Source organism: Martes martes, assembly GCF_963455335.1.
Source record: "Martes martes genome assembly, chromosome: 8".
NCBI lineage: Eukaryota > Metazoa > Chordata > Mammalia > Carnivora > Mustelidae > Martes > Martes martes.
Genome location: NC_137895.1, coordinates 105,302,930 through 105,323,361, shown reverse-complemented (window position 1 = coordinate 105,323,361; position 20,432 = coordinate 105,302,930).

Here is a 20,432-nt window from a genome sequence, read left to right as displayed (position 1 = left end):
ATTCCATTGTCAAGAGTGGCAGGTGACCTCAACCTACTCCCTTTGGGACTTCCTGTGAAGTTCCTTTATACCTTCTCTAGGAAAATTCTAAAATGGTTATTTCTTTGCCACTCTACTGCTTTCCCTTCATCCTCCCTCTTCCTAAGATAGTTCTAAATTTCTTTTGTGTGTGTATCTAGATTATGTTCCCTCTGGAGAGGAAGTACGTTGAACTTCACATTTTGTATGTGTGTGATTTTAATTCTTTGATAAGGGTGCTAAGCAATAATAACAATCACGACGATAATCAGGGGCCAGGTTAGATAAGCATGTGGAATCTAAATTTAGAAGGTAAGGGTTTCCTAGAGAAAGACAAGATAATGTTGCCTTATAGCTTAGTACATGTTGGGAGCAGCTTCTCAAAGTAGACATTTGCAACTACCAGACTGAAATTTTAGCTCTCTATCTGAGCATCTTGATAGCTCTTATCACTGAGAAAAATTTTGTCACATTAAGCTATGACAGAATAGGTTTGGAGAATCTTATCACTTGTCTCTGCCTGTAACAAACCAGGACAGATTGAAGTATTGGGTTGGCTACCCAAAAGAATCAGAACACAAGTGCTAAGTCTTGATTAGAAAAAATAAAGTCAAGTGTGCTAATTAGAAGGAGGCCCAAAAGGCTGAACCCTGGCCCAAAGACAAATTTAAAATCCTGTAAAGATTTAGCTCCTATCTTAGGCTAAATCAATTCTGATTCAATTTTTTTAATGGAAAAAAAATGTCCTGCTTCTTCAGATGCCTGTGATACATGGTGATTACCTAGAGATAGATAATACCCCCCCCCACAGCCCCCACAAGAAAAAGATTAGCTAAGATGTTTTCAAGTGTACAGGTCCTCTCCAGAGGCATCTTTTGGTCATCAAGTTACATGAATGAAACATCATGTAATGACTCGTGGAAAAACACATCAGCTAGTCATGACGATTATTATTGATATTTCTGCTGGCTTAAGCCTTGTTTCAACAATCAGATGTAAGCCTTTCTGTAAACAAGATCTGTGCCTCATAATGAGTCTGTCCTCTACAATATCTGTGAGGGGGCCCTGGTCATAGCAGATGTTATCTATTGATTAATTCAAAATGTTAAATTTAACTTTGTGTATCCAAACCACTCCTACACATACAGTCATACAACGAACTAGGTTTTTAAAAAAAAATTCTGTTCACTGTAACAGCAAAAGTCATATTTTAAATAATTACATTAGTTTATCTCTTTAAAGGCAAGAAACTTTTTTGTTTATTGCAGTCTTTAAAAAATGTTATTATTTTATTAGTCGAACAGTGTACATGTTCTTTTTTGAAAATTTAGAAAATAAAAATAAGCAAAAAAAAGTAAAAACCACTCATAATTCTACAACAGAGAGATAACCACATTATCTGATATTTTCCAAAAATATTCTCCAATATATTACCTATGCTTTTTATATGGTGCTTTATTTTTTTACCTAAGAATATAATCACATTTGCATACTACCATCAAAATTATCATTAATTTTTATTTAAAATGTTATTTGAAATAATAGCATAGTGTAAACCAAGACTTACTTAAACTCTACTTCATTACTGGACTTTAAAATTGTTACTAATATTTTGGAAGATTTGTCTCTAAAATGGAAGCTGTGAGCAGCAGGAAAACAAGATCGAGTAAAATGTGAACCAACTGCATCCCCCCAGAGGCCTTCTTCCTTTCTCCCAGGCCTGCCCCATCAACACACCTTCTTTAAGAAAGACTTTTTAAAATTATTATTCAAATACTAAATATAAGATCTAGAGCTTCAATTGCTTTCCCTCTCCATTCCAATTGGACTCACCCAGTCATCTGATTTACACTAGTTCATCATTTTACTCATTCCTCCTTCCCAGAATTTGGTTTCTCTCTTCACACTAACGCAATGACTGTTTATTTCATAAGAAGACCACTTCAAAGTCTATGCAACCTGATAATCCTGTTAGTTTTAATCACATGTAGAAGATATACAATCGAACTGGATGTTATTACTAGAACATTCTCTTGAGGAGTTTAGGGGGAAGACCAAAATGAACATCTTGATGAGATTCTGTTTGTTGGTGCAAGCTTTGTGTTAAAAGTCTTTATTCTTACTGTTAGAAGCTCTGTAAGGAGCCCAAATGAAATACTTCAGTAAACGTATGTTAACTAGACTTGTTATGGTGATCATTCTGCAATACATACAAATATAGAATCATTGTTTTATACATCTGAAACTAATGTTGTATGTCAGTTACACCTTAAAAAAAGAAAAGGAGGGGCGCCTGGGTGGCTCAGTGGGTTAAGCCTCTGCCTTCGGCTCAGGTCATGATCCCAGGGTCCTGGGATCGAGCCCCACATCGGGCTCTCTGCTCTGCGGAGAGCCTGCTTCCTCCTCCCTCTCTCTGCCTGCCTCTCTGTCTACTTGTGATCTTTGTCTGTCAAATAAATAAATAAAATCTTAAAAAAAAAAAAAAAAAAAAAAGAAAAGGAAAATAGTTCAGTAAGAAGGAGAGATGACCTGCCAGTCTGTGTTGTTTTGGTTACATTAAGGCACTCAAACTAATGTATTTTTTCCATGACCATTGAGAATAACAAGAGTTGACAATGGGGAAAAGGTGTGGAAGGAAATAAGTAGGAAATTGTGACAAATAGACACGAGAGCCAAGCTCCATTTTAAAGGTCAACAAATCCATTTAGATATTATGATACCTTGTCAGCTTCTAACACACTATAAACTTTTGGTATTTATTTAATATTCACTGGGATTTTAAAAAGACCTTCCCACTCAGTTTTTATATATAGCTTTTCACGTAAAAATAAAGGCACCAGAGACAGTGCATGTTGTGTCTACAAATAAAGTTTGACCTGCCTAATCCTGACAACGGTCCGTTCCACAGTTAAAATCCCTCATCAACAATAATCCCTAAACTAGCAGCTGGCAATTTATGTAACTTGTAATTTAAATGAAGCCAGCAGTCCTAATCCTCACCATTAATTTAAGATTAATAGTTTTCTAAGTGGGGGTGCCTGTCCGTGTTTTTAAAAGGTGATGACGCAATGGCCTACTCATACTGGTTATGATAATTGGTCGTTAAGGGGTTATTGTTCAGGACAGATCAATTTTAACAGCATTTTGTATTTTCCCGGTATCTTTCAAACTCAAAGCTCTTCTCAAAGTCATACTCATATTTGCATTTTCCCACAGTCCCTCTGAGGAAGGAGAAGAATGGGACAAAGCAGACAGGAAAACTGCAACACAGAAAGGGAAGAGTTAGGCCACCCAGCCAGTGGTTAAACTGACCTAGTATGTTCCCTGGTGTTCGCATTAGAGCTAGAGCCTCCATGTAGACCAAGTCACTGGATCTTAGTGAATCTTAGCATGTTTTCTCCTCATATTTATTGGTTAGAAAGAAACTTGCCTATCTTAAGATACTTTCCTGGGCAAAGAGCAAGTGTTAAGGATGCTCTAGTCATTCTCTTTGACTCACTCGTGCTGCGGAAGCAGGGTAGAAATCATGAGAGAGGAAACTAAATTCACATGTGAATTCTCAAAAAAAGCAAAACAAAACAAAAACCTATCTGGATTCCAACCCTGACTGTCACTTAATAGCAATTTAACTTGTACAAGTTCCTGAGCTCCCTCAGCATTCTTCCTTATCTGTAAGATGGGAATGACAACAGTACCCACCTCGGAGGTTGTTAGATCAAATAAATAAGTGAGTAGATACAAAAAAATTCAGAAGAGTCCTAGCTGTTAGTTGTTATTGATATATAATTTGCATAAATTTTCTTAGGAGGGCCACCGCTGCATAAAATGGTAGATATGTATCAACCTTGAAACTAACTCCTTGTAATAATCCTCATTTCATTTCATTTTCTTTCTTTTTTTTTTTAAGATTTTATTTTTAAGTAATCTCTACACCCAATGTGGGGTTCAAACTTACAACCCTGAGATCTAGGGTCACACGTTCCACCAACTGAACCAGCAGGCACCCCATCTCTTTTCCTTTTCTGACAGGAGTACTACCTTGATAAATTAAAAAAAAAAAATGCTGTAAGACATAGTGTCATTTTATTTTTATCAAACCTTATTACAAAATCCCTTAGGTTATTTTTACAGACAAAAGGGAGAAATGTGAACAGAGAGGTATCAAAAGAATATAGGCCACATACTGAAAGGAGGTCTTCAGGAACACGCCACACAACTCTGTCCTTTGCCGCCTGTACTATTCAACAATTTAATCAGTGTGTTCTGCAAACACTAAAAGAAACAGGAGCTAAATTTTCAGATGACATGAGGCCTGAAGAGATTGCCGATTAACAACAACAAAAAAGAAAAGGAAGAAAGGAAGGTAGGAAGGAAGGAAGGTAGGAAAGACTACTTGCCAAAATTGACAAGCTGAATGTTCATTTTTTTAAAAAGGTTGTATTTAGTTATTTGAGGGAAAGCGTGGGTGCGGTGAGGGGCAAAGGGAGAAGCAGACTCCCTGCTGAGCAGGGAGCCCAACGCAGGGGACTCCAGGATCCTCTCCTGAGCTGAGGGCAGGTGACCAACTGACTGAGCCACCCAGGTGCCCCAACAAGCTGAATATCCAAATGAACAAACATGAGATAATAGAAACCTTAGAATTTATCAAATATTCAGTTCAGGAGGGTGATAGGCCTATTATTTTCCATAAATAAAATTTAATAACTGGGGTCTGCAGATAAAGGCTTTAGACAATTCTCAAATTCACCAAACAGCCGTGCAAATGATAAGTTTTTTGTCTACATTTTTTTTAAAGGAGAGTGTGCGTAGTTTTCAGTGGAGTCCCACAGGTGTGTCTTCGACTTCTCCCCCATCAGAGAAAAAAAGCTTAAGAACCACTAATCTATAATATAGTGTTCTGTTCTGAGCACTATTTTTTAAAAACCGATAAAACAAGTCCCAGTTAATAGAGCCCAGGATGGCAAAAGGCTTGGAAATCATGTCTTATAAAAACAGTGGAAACCTAGGAAACATAGCATGGATAAGAGACTTTGAGGGGGACATGATGACATTCTTCAAATGTCTGAAAGGACTTCTGTGTGTAAAATGGATTAGATTTATTCTGTGTGGCTCCAAAGGGCAGAAGGGTAGAAGTTACTAGGAGACAGATTTCAGCTTAACATAAGCAAGAATTTGGTAATGATTAAAGCTGCCCTAAACTAGAATCAACTGTCCTGTGAGCCAGTGAACTCCTTGTTACAGGAAATGTTCAAGCAGAAGCTGAATGACTGATCTTCAGTCAGTGATATTGAAGGGAATTTCCACATTGGACAGTAGGTTAGCTTCGATGACCAGTAAGGACTCTTTCAACTCTGAGATTCTTTGATTTCCCGATCCTTGTCAATGTCAGACAAATTCCCTAGTACCTCTCCCCACCATCCCCAAATAAAAAGGAAAAGTGTTTTTATCTATATTGTGGTTTCTTGGTTTTATTTAATGAAGCATAGAGAATATTATCTTTCCAGAGGGGGGAAAAATGGACTTAAATAGAATAATAAAACAGATAAATGAACTATGACCTAAGGAAACGAAATTATTTGTCCCAAGATTCCGACATTCTTTTATTAGCCAGGCATATTAAAACTACAATACTTTTTTTAAGCTGGCAAACGCTTATTGAATACAGAAGGCTCCCCAGCCCCAACAGGGAGTTTACTTTCCTGATGATGGAAATTTCTTATAAAGGGACGCCTGGGTGGCTCAGTGGGTTAAAGTATCTGCCTTCGGCTCAGGTCGTGATCTCAGCATCCGAGCTCAGCATCCTGGGATCGAGGCCTGCATTGGGCTCTCTGCTCAGCGGGGACCTGCTCCCCACCCCTGCCTGCCTCTCTACCTACTTGTGATCTCTGCCTGTCAAATAAATTAAAAATCTTTTTTTTTGAGATTTTATTTATTTATTTGACAGACAGAAATCACAATTAGGCAGATAGGCAGGCAGAGAGAGAGCAAGGGAAGCAGGCTCCCCGCTGAGCAGAGAGCCCGATGTGGGGCTCGATCCCAGAACCCGGGGATCATGATCTGAGCTGAAGGCAGAGGCTTAACCCACTGAGCCACCCAGGCACCCCAAATAAATAAAAAATCTTAAAAAAAAAAGAATTCCTTATAAAACTGGAGTATTGTATACCAACTCCTTTTCATAATTCAGGTAAAAATTAGAATGTTTGTGGATTATTCAGGCTTTCTCCTCTCTTGGCTTACCTATCTTTTAGGCTACTTATGTATATGACAAAGGAGACAAAAGGATAAAGAAGCTTTGGGGAAAAAAATGTGAGGAGGGATGCTGGGATAGAAAAACATTGTCTAAAATTTGAATTTTGTCTTATCTGGATTTTGTTTTTCCATGTTATTCCTTCTCCCATTACCAGTTAACCTGCAACAGTATGTCACATATTTATTGAGAACCTACAATGCGTAAGGCATTGTGATCATCCAAATAGCCTTTCAGGGATTATAAAAACTATGCTGTGCCTCCCCCATATTTGCATTAAACTTAATGGAGGGGTGCCTGGGTGGCTCAGTTGTTGGTCATCTTCCTTCAGCTGCGGTCGTGATCCCGGGGTCCTGGGATCAAGCTCCGCATCAGGCTCTGTGCTCTGCAGGAAGCCTGCTTCTCCGTCTCCCACTCCCCCCCACTTGTGTTTCTTCTCTATCACTCTCTCTCTGCCAAATGAATGAATAAAATCTTAAAAAAAAAAAAAAAAACTTAATGGAGCCTTGAAGAAGGTTAATGTTTTGGTCAAAATATCTTTTGCTGTTGTTGTTACTGCCAGCACAAAATGGAAATAAACTGGTAGCTGAGTTCAAGTGTTTCTACAACACATACTGGGAATAAAACTAGCTCTGTTCCTTCTAAATATTCCATAGGTGATTGAGAGATAAGTAAATTTCACAACTATGTGCAAAATATTGGTGAATGACCAGGATGAATTTAGCAAGATGCTTAGTTAGAAAAAAATAAATGTAATGCAGACCAATAGCTGACATCATACTTAATGGTGAGAGACTAAATGCTTTCCTCTAAGATCTGGAACAAAACAAAAATGCCTGCTCTTGCCAGTTCTGTTCAACATTATCCTGGAGGTTCAAGCCAGGGCAATTAAACAAAAATGAGTTGGAAAGGAAAACTATGTCTGTTTGTAGATGGTGTGCCTTATATATAAAAAATCCTAAGGAATCTACTAAAAAACCTATTAGAACTAATACTGCATTTAGCAAGTTTACAAGATATAAGATCAATGTAGGGGGGAAAAAAAAAAGACTATCTATTATTGCATTCTCCCCCTAGGATTGTGCTAATCAGGGTTCAGGTCGACCTACAGATTGGTCTTCAATCCAAGAATTGTGATAATTTTTTAGAAGGTTAAGCCTTGGCAAGAGCTAAAATGATTGGATATCTGCCCTTGACTTATAGACATCTTCTTCTGTGGGGATGCAGAGGGAAAGGAGGGTCCAAGTGAAACTCTGGCCTGCTTCCAAATAATGTCTGGGAAACAGGCTGGTGGTAAAGTCATGGTCCACCCTTCCTTCAGAAAGGGAGATCTGATTGTGACATTTCTGTTTCCTTTCTGGTCCTTCTCTTGGTTAGAGGAGGAAGAAGTGGAAAGTAATTCTGAATAATGGTTGGTTCATATTACTTCCCTCTTACTTACTGGTTTTTGTTTTTTGCCCTCCCATTATTAGGGCAGTAGCTCTTGACCTGTCCTGGATAGGGTATGAGGGGGGCTAGGTCCAACAGGTGCCTGAGGGAATAACTAACTCCTTTCTTTTCTAGGGTGTGAACAATCCTTACCATATAGTTGACATGGTTAGGAATTCTCTCTTTCCCTACCTATCTTCCCCCAACAGCAGAATTCCATTCCTTTCCTTCCTTCCTTCCTTCCTCAATTAAGTATGTTGATCACCCCATAATTCTACTATGTATCTGAGTGTGAGTCTGAGTGGGGCGAAGGGGTTCTTTACAAATTTTTGTGGTTTATGGCTTTTTCTTCCACACATTAGTTTCTACCACTTCATGTCCAGGGGCCATTGTCTGGCATTATCACATGCTGGGACCACTGGGGAAGTGTAGTGAAGTTCAACACTGTCCTTTGTTATGGAGATTATTTTTTTTGCCTAAGTATCCGTCCTATACAGATTGCTAACTAACTAACTGGGTATTTCCCTTGCTCCTATGGCTGCTGGTGTAAATAAAGAGCATTTCCCCATTGGTAAATGGTACTAATTAAAATTTTTAAATGGCTTTTTTTTCACTTCAAGTTTTTATTTAAATTCCAGTTAGTTGACATATAGTGTAATATTAGTTTCAGGAGTAGAATTTAGTGATTCATCACTTACATACAACACCCAGTGCTCATCACAACAAGTGCCCTTCTTTTTTTTTTTTTAATTTTTAAAAAAGATTTTATTTATTTATTTGACAGACAGAGATCACAAGTAGGCAGAGAGGCAGGCAGAGAGAGTAGGAAGTAGGCTCTCCACTAAGCAGAGAGCCCGATGTGGGGCTCGATCCCAGGACCCTGGAATCATGACCTGAGCCAAAGGCAGAAGCTTTAACCCACTGAGCCACCCAGGCGCCCCCAACAAGTGCCCTTCTTAATACCCATCACCCATTTAACCCATCCCCCCACCCACCTCCCTTCCAGCAACCCTCAGTTTGTTCTCTATAGTTAAGAGTCTGTCTTATGGTTTGCCTCCCTCTTTTAAAATAATTATTTATGGGGTGCCTGGGTGGCTCAGCTGGTTAAGTGTCTACCTTCGGCTCAGGTCATGATCCCAGGATTCTGGGATCGAGCCCCACATCAGGCTCCCTGCTCAGTGGTGAGCCTGGGCTTTTCCCTCTCCTCTGTTGTTCCTCCTGCTTGTGCTGTCTCAAGTAAATAAATAAAATCTTAAAAAAAATAATAAAAGAAATAGGGAGGAGCAAGATGGCAAAGGAATAGGAGACCTAAATTTCATCTGGTCCCAGGAATGCAGCTAAATAGTTATCGAATGATTCTGAACACCAACAAATTCCACAGGAAATCGAAGAAAAGAATAGCAGCAATTCTATAAACAGAGAAGCTACCACTTTCTGGAAGGTAGGATGTGCAGAGAAGTGAAACAAAGGTTATATTTGGGAAGACAGACCATGGGGGGAGGCAGTCTCCATCAGCCAGCTACTGGCAAGTGAGAAAGCAGCAGAGCACAAAATCAGAACTTTAAGAAGTCTGCTCCACTGAGGCATATTGCTCCAGAGGCTAAGCAGAGGAGTGGAGCCCTCACAGGCACAGTGTGGTCTCAGGACCCACGGGGTCACAGAAAGACAGGGGTGTCCGAGTGTGGCAGACCTCCAGGTGTTGGAGCAGAGATGGAGCCAAGGAGGGTGCTCTCAGCTCAGGGTTACTTTAAACTGTGATCCAAGGCAAAGTTGGGCCACTACTCTTCAAGCAGGGACTCTACAACTGGCAGATCTGGGGAGACCCCCTCCTTCCTCCTCCAGGAGGAACAGTGTGGGAGCTCACTGTAGGGATCTGCTGGGTTTGGAGACTCCAAATGGGGTCATGCACCAGAGATAGAAATGCTTGGTCACAGGCTGGGTGAGCTCAGAGTGTGACCGGAGACCAGGGAGACAGGAGTGATTAACCACTTTTCTCTGAGGCTGCACTGAGGAGTGTGGTCCTGAGCTGTTGGCTACTCTGGGACCAGAGACTGGGTGGCCACCATTTTCATTCCTGTCCTCCAAAGCTGTACAGAAAGCATTCAGAGAACAAAAGCTCCCTACAGCAAACCCAAGCAGTTTACCTAGCTTGACCCCTAGCAAGGGTGGTACAATTTCACCTCGGGCAAAGACACTTGAGAATCACTGCAACAAGCCTCTCCCCTAGAAGATCAGCAAGAACATCCAGCCAAGCCCAAGTTTAGCGATCAAGGAAAAACTGCAAAATTCCAGTGCTAGGGGAATACAGTACATAGAATTCATGCAGTTTCCCCCAGAATTCTTTATTCTTTCAAATTTAATTTTATAATTTTTTTTTCTTTTTCTATTTTTCTTGAAATTTTCTTCTTTTCTTTTTCAACCAACATCTTATCAATTCCTTTTTAAAAATCTTTTTTAATTTTCATTTTTACAGTTATATTCTATCCCTTCATTGTATTTAACCTTATTTTTTGTATATATATTTTTTGTATATATATATTTTTTGTATTTATTTTTTGTATATACATATATATTTTTTGTATATATATAAGATTTTTTGTATCTGTTTTTTGTATATATATAAGTTTTTTTGTCTTTAAAATTTGGGGATACAGCTTCTTCTAACAGACAAAAATATACCCTAAATCTAGTGTATGGCTTTGTTCTAGTCTCCTGCCTGATTATAGTCTCTCCTTTTTTTTTTTTTTAATTTTTAATTTTTTTCTTTCTACAATTCCTTTTTAAAAATCTTTTTAAATTTTCATCTTTACAATCATATTCCATCCTGTCCTAATATTTACCCTTATTTTTGTATATATATAAGTGTTTTTTTTCTTTAAAAATTGGGAGGTAATTTCTTCTAACACACCAAAATACACCCCAGATCTAGGGTGTGGCTCTGTTCTATTCACCAGCCTGATCATATTCTTTTTTTTTTTTCCCCCCTTCCCGTTCTCCATCCCCTGCCTAGTTTCGGATCTTTTCTGATTTGTGTAGGGCATATTTTTCTTTTAGCATTTTGTTCTCTCATTCATCTATTCTTCTCTGGACAAAATGACAAAACAGGAAAACTCACCTCAAAAAAAAAAAAAAAGAAAAAAAGGACAAGAGGCAGTATTGACTGCCAGGGACATAATCAATATGGACATTTGTAAGATGTCAGAGCTAGAGTTGAAAATAATGATAGTAAAGATACTAGCTGGGCTTTTCTAACGAAGTCAAAACAAAAAAGACTATTAATGAGGTGCAATAAGAAATGGAGGCTCTAACTGCTAGGACAAATGAGGTAGAAGAGAGAATTAGTGATATAGAAGACCAGATGATGGAGAATAAAGAAGGTGAGAAAAAGAGAGATAAATAACTACTAGATCATGAGGAGAGACTTTGAGAGATAAGTGATACTACAAGATGAAACAATATTAGAATAATTCAGATCCCAGAAAAAGAAGAAAGACAGAGTGGGGGCAGAAGGTATATCGGAGCAAATTAAAGCAGAGAACTTCCCTAATTTAGGGAAGAAAATAGGTATCAAAATCCAGGAGGCAGAGAGAACCCCACTCAAAATCAATAAAAATAGGTCAACACCCCATCATCTGATAGTAAAACTTACAAGTCTCAGAGACAAAAAGAAAATCCTGAAAGCAGCTCAGGACAAGAGGACTATAACCTACAACAGTAGAAACATTAGACTGGTAGCAGACCTATCCACAGAGACCTGGCAGGAAAGGGCTGGCATGATATATTCAGAGCAATAAACAAGAAAAATATGCAGCCAAGAATACTATATCCAGCTAAGCTGTCACTGAAAATAGAAGGAGAGATAAAGTCTTCCAGCACACACACACACACACACACACACACACACAAACCAAAAAACTAAAAGAATTTGTGAACACCAAATCAGGCCTACAAGAAATATTGAAAGTGGTCCTCTAAGCAAAGATAGAGCCTAAAAGTAACATATACCAGAAAGGAACAGAGACAATATGCAGTAACAGTCACCTTACAGGCAATAAAATGGCACTAAATTCATATCTTTCAATAGTTACCCTGAATGTAAATGGACTAAATGCCCCAATCAAAAGACACAGGGTATCAGAATGGATAAAAAAAACAAGACCCATTGATATGCTGTCTGCAAGGGACTCATTTTAAATCCAAAGACACCTCCAGATTTAAAAAGGGGGGTGGTGGTGGTAGAAAACCATTTACCATGTTAATGGACATCAAAGGAAAGCTGGGGTAGCAATCCTTAATGTCAGACAAATTAGATTTTAAACTAAAGATTATAATAAGAGATGAGAAAGGACACTATATCATACTTAAAGAGTCTATCCAACAAGAAGATCTAATGATTCTATGCCCCTAACATGGGAACAGCCAATTACATAGCAAAATCAAATAAACACATTGGCAATAATACAATAATAGTAGGGGACTTTAACACCCTCCATCATGGAAATGGACAGATTATCTAGGCAAAAGATCAAGGAAATAAAGGCTTTAAATGACACATTGGACCAGATAGACTTCACAGATATATTCAGAACATTCCATCCCAAAGCAACAGAATACACATTCTTCTCCAGCGCACATGGAACATTCTCCAGAATAGATCATATCCTGGGTCACAAATCAGGTCTCAACCAGTACCAAAAGATTGGGATTGTTCCCTGCATATTTTCAGACCACAGTACTTTGAAACTAGAACTCAATCATGAGAGGAAAGTTGGAAAGAACTCAAATACATGGAGGCATCCTACTAAAGAATGAATGGGTTAACCAGGAAATTAAAGAAGAATTTAATTCATGGAAACAAATGAAAATGAAAACACAACTGTTCAAAATCTTGGGGATGTAGCAAAGTTGGTCCTAAGAGGAAAGTATATAGCAATACAAGCCTTTCTCAAGAAACAAGAAAGGTCTCAAGTACACAACCTAACCCTACACATAAAGGAGCTGAAGAAAGAACACCAAATAAAACCTAAAACCAGCATAAAAGAGAAATAATAAAGATCAGAGCAGAAATCAATGAAATAGAAACCAAAAGAACAGTAGGACAGATCAACAAAAGTAGGAGCTGGTTCTTTGGAAGAATTAAGATCAATAAGCTCCGGTCAGACTTATCAAAAACAAAAGAGAAAGGCCCCAATTGAATAAAATCATGAATGAAAGAGGAGAGATCACAACCAACACCAAAGAAATACAAACAATTATAAGAACATATTATGAGCAAATATATGGTAGCAAATTAGACAATCTGAAAGAAATGGATGCATTCCTAGAAACGTATCAACTACCAAACTGAACCAGGAAGAAATAGAAAACCTGAACAGACCCATAACCGGTAAGGAAATTGAAGCAGTCATTAAAAATCTCCCAACAAACAAGAGCTCAGGGCCAGACGGCTTCCCAGGGGAATTCTATGAAACATTTAAAGAAGAATTAATACTTATTCTCCTGAAACTGTTCCAAAAAATAGAAATGGAAGGAAAACTTCCAAACTCATTTTATGAGACTAGCATTACCTCAATCCCAAAACCAGACAACCCCATCAAAAAAGAGAGTTACAGACCAATATCTCTGATGAACATGGAAGCAAAAATTCTCACCAAAATACCAGCCAATAGGATCCAACAGTACATTCAAAGGATTATTTACCACAACGAAGTGGGATTTATTCCTCGGCTGTAAGTTTGGCTCAACATCTGCAAATCAATCAATGTAATACAATATATTAATAAAAGAAAGAAAAAGAACCATATGATACTTTCAATAGATGCAGAAAAAGCATTTGACAAAGTACAGCATCCTTTCTTGATCAAAACTCTTCACAGTGTAGGGATAGAGGATATATACCACTATATCATAAAAGCCATCTATAAAAAAACCCACAGCGAATATCATTCTCAATGCGGAAAAACAGAGCTTTTTGTCTAAGGTCAGGGACACGGTAGGGATGTCTGTTATGACCACTGCTATTCAACATAGTACTAGAAGCCCTAGCCTCAGCAATCAGAAAACAAAAAGATATAAAAGGCATCTGAGCTGGCAAAAAAGAAGTCAAACTCTCACTCTTTGTAGATGACATGATATTTTATGTGGAAAACCCAAGACTCTACCCCAAAACTGCTAGAACTCATACAGGAAATCAATAAAATGTCAGGACATAAAATCAGTGCTCAGAAATCTGTTGCATTTCTATACACCAACAACAAGACACAAGAAAGAGAAATTAAGGAGTCAGTCCCATTTACAGTTGCACCCATAACCATAAACTACCTAGGAATAAATCTAACAAAAGAGGCAAAGTGTGTACTCAGAAAACTATAGAATACTTATGAAAGAAATTGAGGAAGATACAAAGAAATGGAAAAATGTTCCAGGGTCATGGATGGGAAGAACAAATATTGTGAAAATGTCTATGTTACCTAGAGTAATCTACACATTTAATGCAATCCCTATCAAAATACCATCAACTTTTTTCAAAGATATGGAGCAAATAATCCTAAAATTTATATGGATCCAGAAAAGACCCCAAATAGCCAGAGGAATGTTGAAAAAGAAAACCAAAACTGGTGGCATCACAATTCTGGACTTGAAGCTCTATTACAAAGTGGTAATCACAAAGACAATATGGTACTGGCACAAAAACAGACACATAGATCAACGGAACAGAAAAAAGAGCCCAGAAACAGAGCTTCAACTCTATGGTCAACTAATCTTTGACAAAACAGGAAAGAATGTCCAATAAAAAAGATAGTCTCTTCAACAAATAGTGTTAGGAAAATTGGACAGCCACATGCAGAAGAATGAAACTGGACCATTTCCTTATACCACACACAAAAATAGACTCAAAATGGATGAAAGATCTCAATGTGAGAGACAGGAATCCATCAAAATCCTTGAGGAGAACACAGGCAGCAAACCCTTTGACCTCAGCCACAACAACTTCTTCCTAGAAACATTGCCAAACCAAAGGAAGCAAGGGCAAAAATAAACTATTGGGACTTCATCAAGATAAAAAGCTTTTGCACAGCAAAGGAAACAGTTGACAAAACCAAAACGCAACCGAAAGAATGGGAGAAGATATTTGCAAATGACATATCAGATAAAGGGCTAGTATCCAAAATCTATAAAGAAATTATCAAACTCGATATCCAAAGAATAATCCAATCAAAAAATGGGAAGAAGACATGAACAGACATTTCTGCAAAGAAGACACCCAGATTGCCTACAGACACATGAAAAAGTGCTCCACATCCCTTGGCATCAGGGAAATATAAATCAAAACCTCAATGAGATACCACCTCACACTAGACAGAATGACTAAAATTAACAAGTCAGGAAATGACAGATGTTGGTGAAGATGCGGAGAAAGGGGAACCTTCCTACAGTGTTGGTGGGAATGCAAGCTGGTGCAGCTACTCTGGAAAACAGTATGGAAGTTCCTCAAAAAGTTAAATATAGAGCTACTCTATGACCCAGCAATTGCACCACTGGGTATTTACCCCAAAGATACAAATGTAGTGACCCAAAAGGGCAACTGTACCCCAATGTTTATAACAGCAATGTTCACAATAACCAAATTATGGAAATAGCCTAGATGTCTGTCAATAGATGAATGGATAAAGAAGATGTGATATACACACACACACACACACACACACACACACAGTGAAATATTATGCAGCCATCAAGAAAATGAAATCTTACCATTTGCAATGAAGTGGATGAAATGAGAGGGTATTATGTTAAGGGAAATGATATGAGGAATTTGGAAAACAAGACAGAAGATCATAGGGAAAGGACGGGAAAAATGAAACAAGGTGAAACCAGGGAGGAGATAAACCTTTAGAGACTTAATCTCAGGAAACAAACTGAGGGTTACTAGAGTGGAGGGGATAGGAGGGAGGGGGTGGCTGGGTGATGGACACTGGGGAGGGTGTGAGCTATGGTGAGTGCTGTGAATTGTGTAAAACTGATAATTCACAGACCTGTACCCCTGTAACAATATGTTAATTTTTAAAAGTTTAAAAAAATAAATAAAATAAAAAAGAAAGAATTAATTAATTTATTTATTTTGAGAAAGAGAGAGAGAGAGAATGTGTGTGCATGTGAGCAGGGTTGATAGAATCTTCAAGCAGACTCCCTGCTGAGCACAGAGCCTAACACAGGGCTTCATTCCATGATGCATGAGATCGTGAATTGAGCCAAAATCAAGAGTTGGCCACTTAAGTGACTGAGCCACTCAGGCGCCCCTGCCTCCCTCTTTTTAAAATGACTTTAAAAAATATATCAATATAGAAAAATCAGTTGTGGGGTGCTTGGGTGGCTCAGTGGGTTAAAGCCTCTGCCTTCGGCTCGGGTCATGATCTCAGGGTCCTGGGATGGAGCCCCACATCTGGCTCTCTGCTTGGCGGGGAGCCTGCTTCCCCCTCTCTGTCTCTGCCTGCCTCTCTGCCTACTTGTGATCTCTCTCTCTGTCAAATAAATAAATAAAATATTTAAAAAAAAACAACAAAAATCAATTGTATTTCTGTACAATAACAATGATAATTGAGAAAACAATGAAATTGAGAAAACAATTTCATTTACAAACAGCATCAAAAAGAATGAAATAATTAGGAATAAATTTAGCAAAAGAAGTACAAAACTTATACATTAAAAATTAAAAAACACTGTGAAAAGAAATCAAGGAAGACCTAATTAACAGAAAGACATCTCACGTTCATTAATTGGAAGAGTTAATATTGTTAAGATGAAACACTCTCCAATTAAACTACAGATTCACCGTCATCCTTATTAAAACCTAAGCTGGCTTCTTCGCAAAAATTGACAAGCTGATCCTAAAATTTGCATGAAATCTCAAGGGAATAGCAAATGATCTTGAAGAACAAAGCTAAAGCACTTGCATTTCCTGATTTCAAAAACAGTACACAGCTACAGGAATCATCATAGGATGGAATTGGCATAACAGATAAACATGTAAATCAATGGACTAGAATTGAGAGTCCAAAAAATAATCCCTTACATTTATGATTAGTTTTTTAAAGTTTTATTTATTTATTTGACAGAGAGAGGGAGAGCCCAAGCAGGGGGAGCCGCAGGCAGAGGGAGAGGGAGAAGCAGACTCCCTGTTGAGCAAGGAGCCCAATGTGGGGCTTGACCCTAGGACCCATGATCATGACCTGAGCTGAAGGCAGATGCTTAACTGGCTGAGCCACCCAGGCACCTCTGATTAGTTGATTTTCAACAAGAATCCCAAGATCAGAGTGCCTGGGTGGCTCAGTTAGTTAAGCACTGACTCTTGATTTATGCTCAGCTCAAGATCTCGTATCCTGAGATCAAGCCCCACATTAGGCTCCATGCTAGGCATAGAGCTTGCTTAAGTTTCTCTCTCTACCTCTTCCCCCTTCCCCCCATATGCATGCTTTCTCTCTTTCTCAAAAAAAATAAATAAATAAAATAAAAAATAAATAAATAAAAATGTCAAGACCATTCAATGGGGAAAAATAGTCTTTTCAACAAATGGTCTGGAACAATTGGATAGCCATGAACAAAAGAATGAAACTGAATATCTACTTCACACCACACACACAAATTAGATTAAAATGGACCATACACCCAAATGGAAGAGCTAAATCTATAGAACACTTACTAGAAGAAAACATAAGAGTGAATCTTTGTGACCTTTAGTTAGGCAAAGATTTCTTACATAGGATGCCCAAGCAACAACAACAAAAATGGGTGTATTGGACTTCACTGCTGGTAGGAACATAAAGTAGTGGAGATGCTTTGAAGAACTGTCACTTCCTCAAAAAGTTACACACAGAGTTATGATGCAATCCCCACAATTGGGGTGGAATTAAGCTACTTATATATTTGATAAATGGAGATCAGAAGGATAAAGAAGTTTACAAAAATTTCACTTAAAGGTACATAGCCAAGAGAAATAAAACCCATGTCTACATGAAAACTTGTACACGAATGTTCATAGCAGCATTGTTCACAGTAGCCAACAAGTAGAAACAATCCAAATGCCCATCAACTAATGAATAGATAAATTAAATGTGGCCTATCTGTACAGGGAAATCTTATTTGGGCATAAAAAAAAGGATGAAGCACTAATACATGTACAATATGGATGAAATTTGAAAACATTATGGATAATATACCATTAATTCCAACCAGTATAGTAATCATCTCATACATTATAGTTCTCATTTCTGAAAGTTCAGTTTGGTCCTTTAAAAATATCTTTCATGTCTCTACTTGATATATCTGATTTTTCCTCTAGTCTCTTGAACCTACAGAGTAGTTATAATAACTATTGTGATGTTCTTGCCTGATAATTCCTTTTTTTTCTTTAAGGTTTTATTTATTTATTTTTATTTTAGAGAGAGAGCGCGCACCAGTGGGGTTAGGGGCATGGGGAGAAGGACAGAATCTCTAGCAGACTCAGTGCTGAAGTCAAGTCCAATGCCAGGCCCAATCCCATGACCCTGAGATCATGACCTGAGCTAAAACCAAGAGTCAGACACTTAACTGACTGAACACCCAGGCACCCCATTGCCTGCTAATCCTAACATTTGCATCACTTCTGGGTCAGTTTGATTAATTACTTTCCTCATTATGGTTCATATTTTCCTGCTTCTTTGTATGTCCAGTAATTTTTCACTAATGCTATTCTTTGTGAATTTACCTTGTTGAGTGCTGGATATTTTTGCAGTTCCATAAATATTCTTGAGTTTGTTTTGGAGCACAGTTATTTGGAAACAGTTTGATTCTTTCAAGTCTTGCTTTTAAAATTTGTTATGCAGGGGGCGCCTGGGTGGCTCAGCGGGTTAAGCCTCTGCCTTCGGCTCAGGTCATGATCCCAGGGTCCTGGGATCGAGCCCCACATCGGGCTCTCTGCTCAGCGGGGAGCCTGCTTCCCCCTCTCTCTGCCTGCCTCTCTGCCTACTTGTGATCTCTGCCTGTCAAATAAATAAAATCTTTTAAAAAAAAAAATTTGTTATGCAGGAGAAGAGCAGCCTTTAGGCTAGGGCCAATTTTGCTCTATGATTGAGGTAAGGTCCTTCTGAGTACTTTACTTAATGCCCCATGAATTATGAGATTTCCAATCTGGCTGGTGGTAACAGGAACTCTTCTGTCCCTGATGAGTTCTAGTTACTGTTCCCACAATACTTTCAGGCAGTTCTTTACCTGGCCTTAAACAAGTTCCTCACATTCATGTGCTGGTGAGTATTCTGTTGAATACTTGATGGGGACCTTGTGAAGATCTCTAGATTTTTGTTGCTGTTGCTAGTCATTTTTCTCTTTGTGCATAGCTGTCTCCTAGCTGGTATTCTACCTTACAAACTCTAGCTGTTTTGATCTCCCTAGACTCTCTGCTTCATCTCCTCACCCCAGGGAATCTGCCAGGCTCTACATAGATTCCATTTTTCTGTGCCACCATCTGGAAATTCTCTCAAAGCAGTATGCTGGGCAATCATAGAGGCTTACCTCATTTATTTCCCATCTCTCAGGGATCATTGTTCTTCGTGGCCTGATGTCCAATGTCCTGAAAATAGTTATTTAAAAAACGTTTTGTTTATGTTTTTAGTTGTTTTGGGTGAAAGGATAAATTTGGCCTCTATAATTCCATCTTCACAGGAATTGGAAGTCTATACTCATACAAATTTATCAAAAATATAGAATTAATTGGCTCACATTATATAACCACAGAAATGAAGAATCTATACTAGCCTTAAGGTTGACTGGATCTATTGACTCAAATTACACCAGAATACTTTCTCTTTCTTTCTCCCTCCATCTTTCAATCTCATTTCTACTTCTATACATTGACCACATTCTAGTGGAGGACATGGTCACTGTATACTCTAGAGCTGACCCAGAAGCCAACATGCCACAGACCAAGAGGAACTCATTTTCTATTTCCAACTTGGATAATTGTATGAAAGGAGTGGCCTGACTTGGTTGTATCCTGTGTCTCTGTACCAACCTCTAAGCCCAGGAGGGTATATTATAAAGAATGACCCAACAAACAACAAACAACAAAAAATACATTTCATCTACCTTACTATTGTATACATAGGTATGGGCAGTTCAAAGAATTCTCTTAGAACAACTTCCTAGAAATTGCTTTGTCAAATAAATAAATAAAATCTTTTCAAAAGAGGTATGGGGCACCTGGGTGGCTCAGCTGGATAAGCCTCCAATTCTTGATTTTGGCTCAGGTCATGATCTCGTGGTGGTGGGATCCAGCCAATCCCATGTAGGGCTCTGCACTCAGCAGGGAGTCTGCTTCAGATTCTCCTTTTCCCTCCTGCTTGCGCGCGCGCTCTCTCTCTCTTTCTCGTGCTCTCAAATAAATAAATAAATAAAATCTTTGAATTTGAATTGCTGTGTCAAAGGTTCAGACAAAGCTTTTTCATATTGTCAACTTTCCCAGCGAAAAGTTTATACCACTCTACCCTCCCATCAACACTGGGTATTAGTTTTCATTGTTGCAAAGCTGACAGGTGAAAATGGCATTTCACTGTTCTTTTAATTGGCAGTTCTTTGCTCAGTCCTGAAATCAAACATTTTCTAACAGACATGCATTCATGCAGTGGATATTTACTGAGTGCCAACATGTGACAGGTACTATTCTAGACACTAAATGTTTATTAGCCTTTTGTATTTTTTGTGTTGT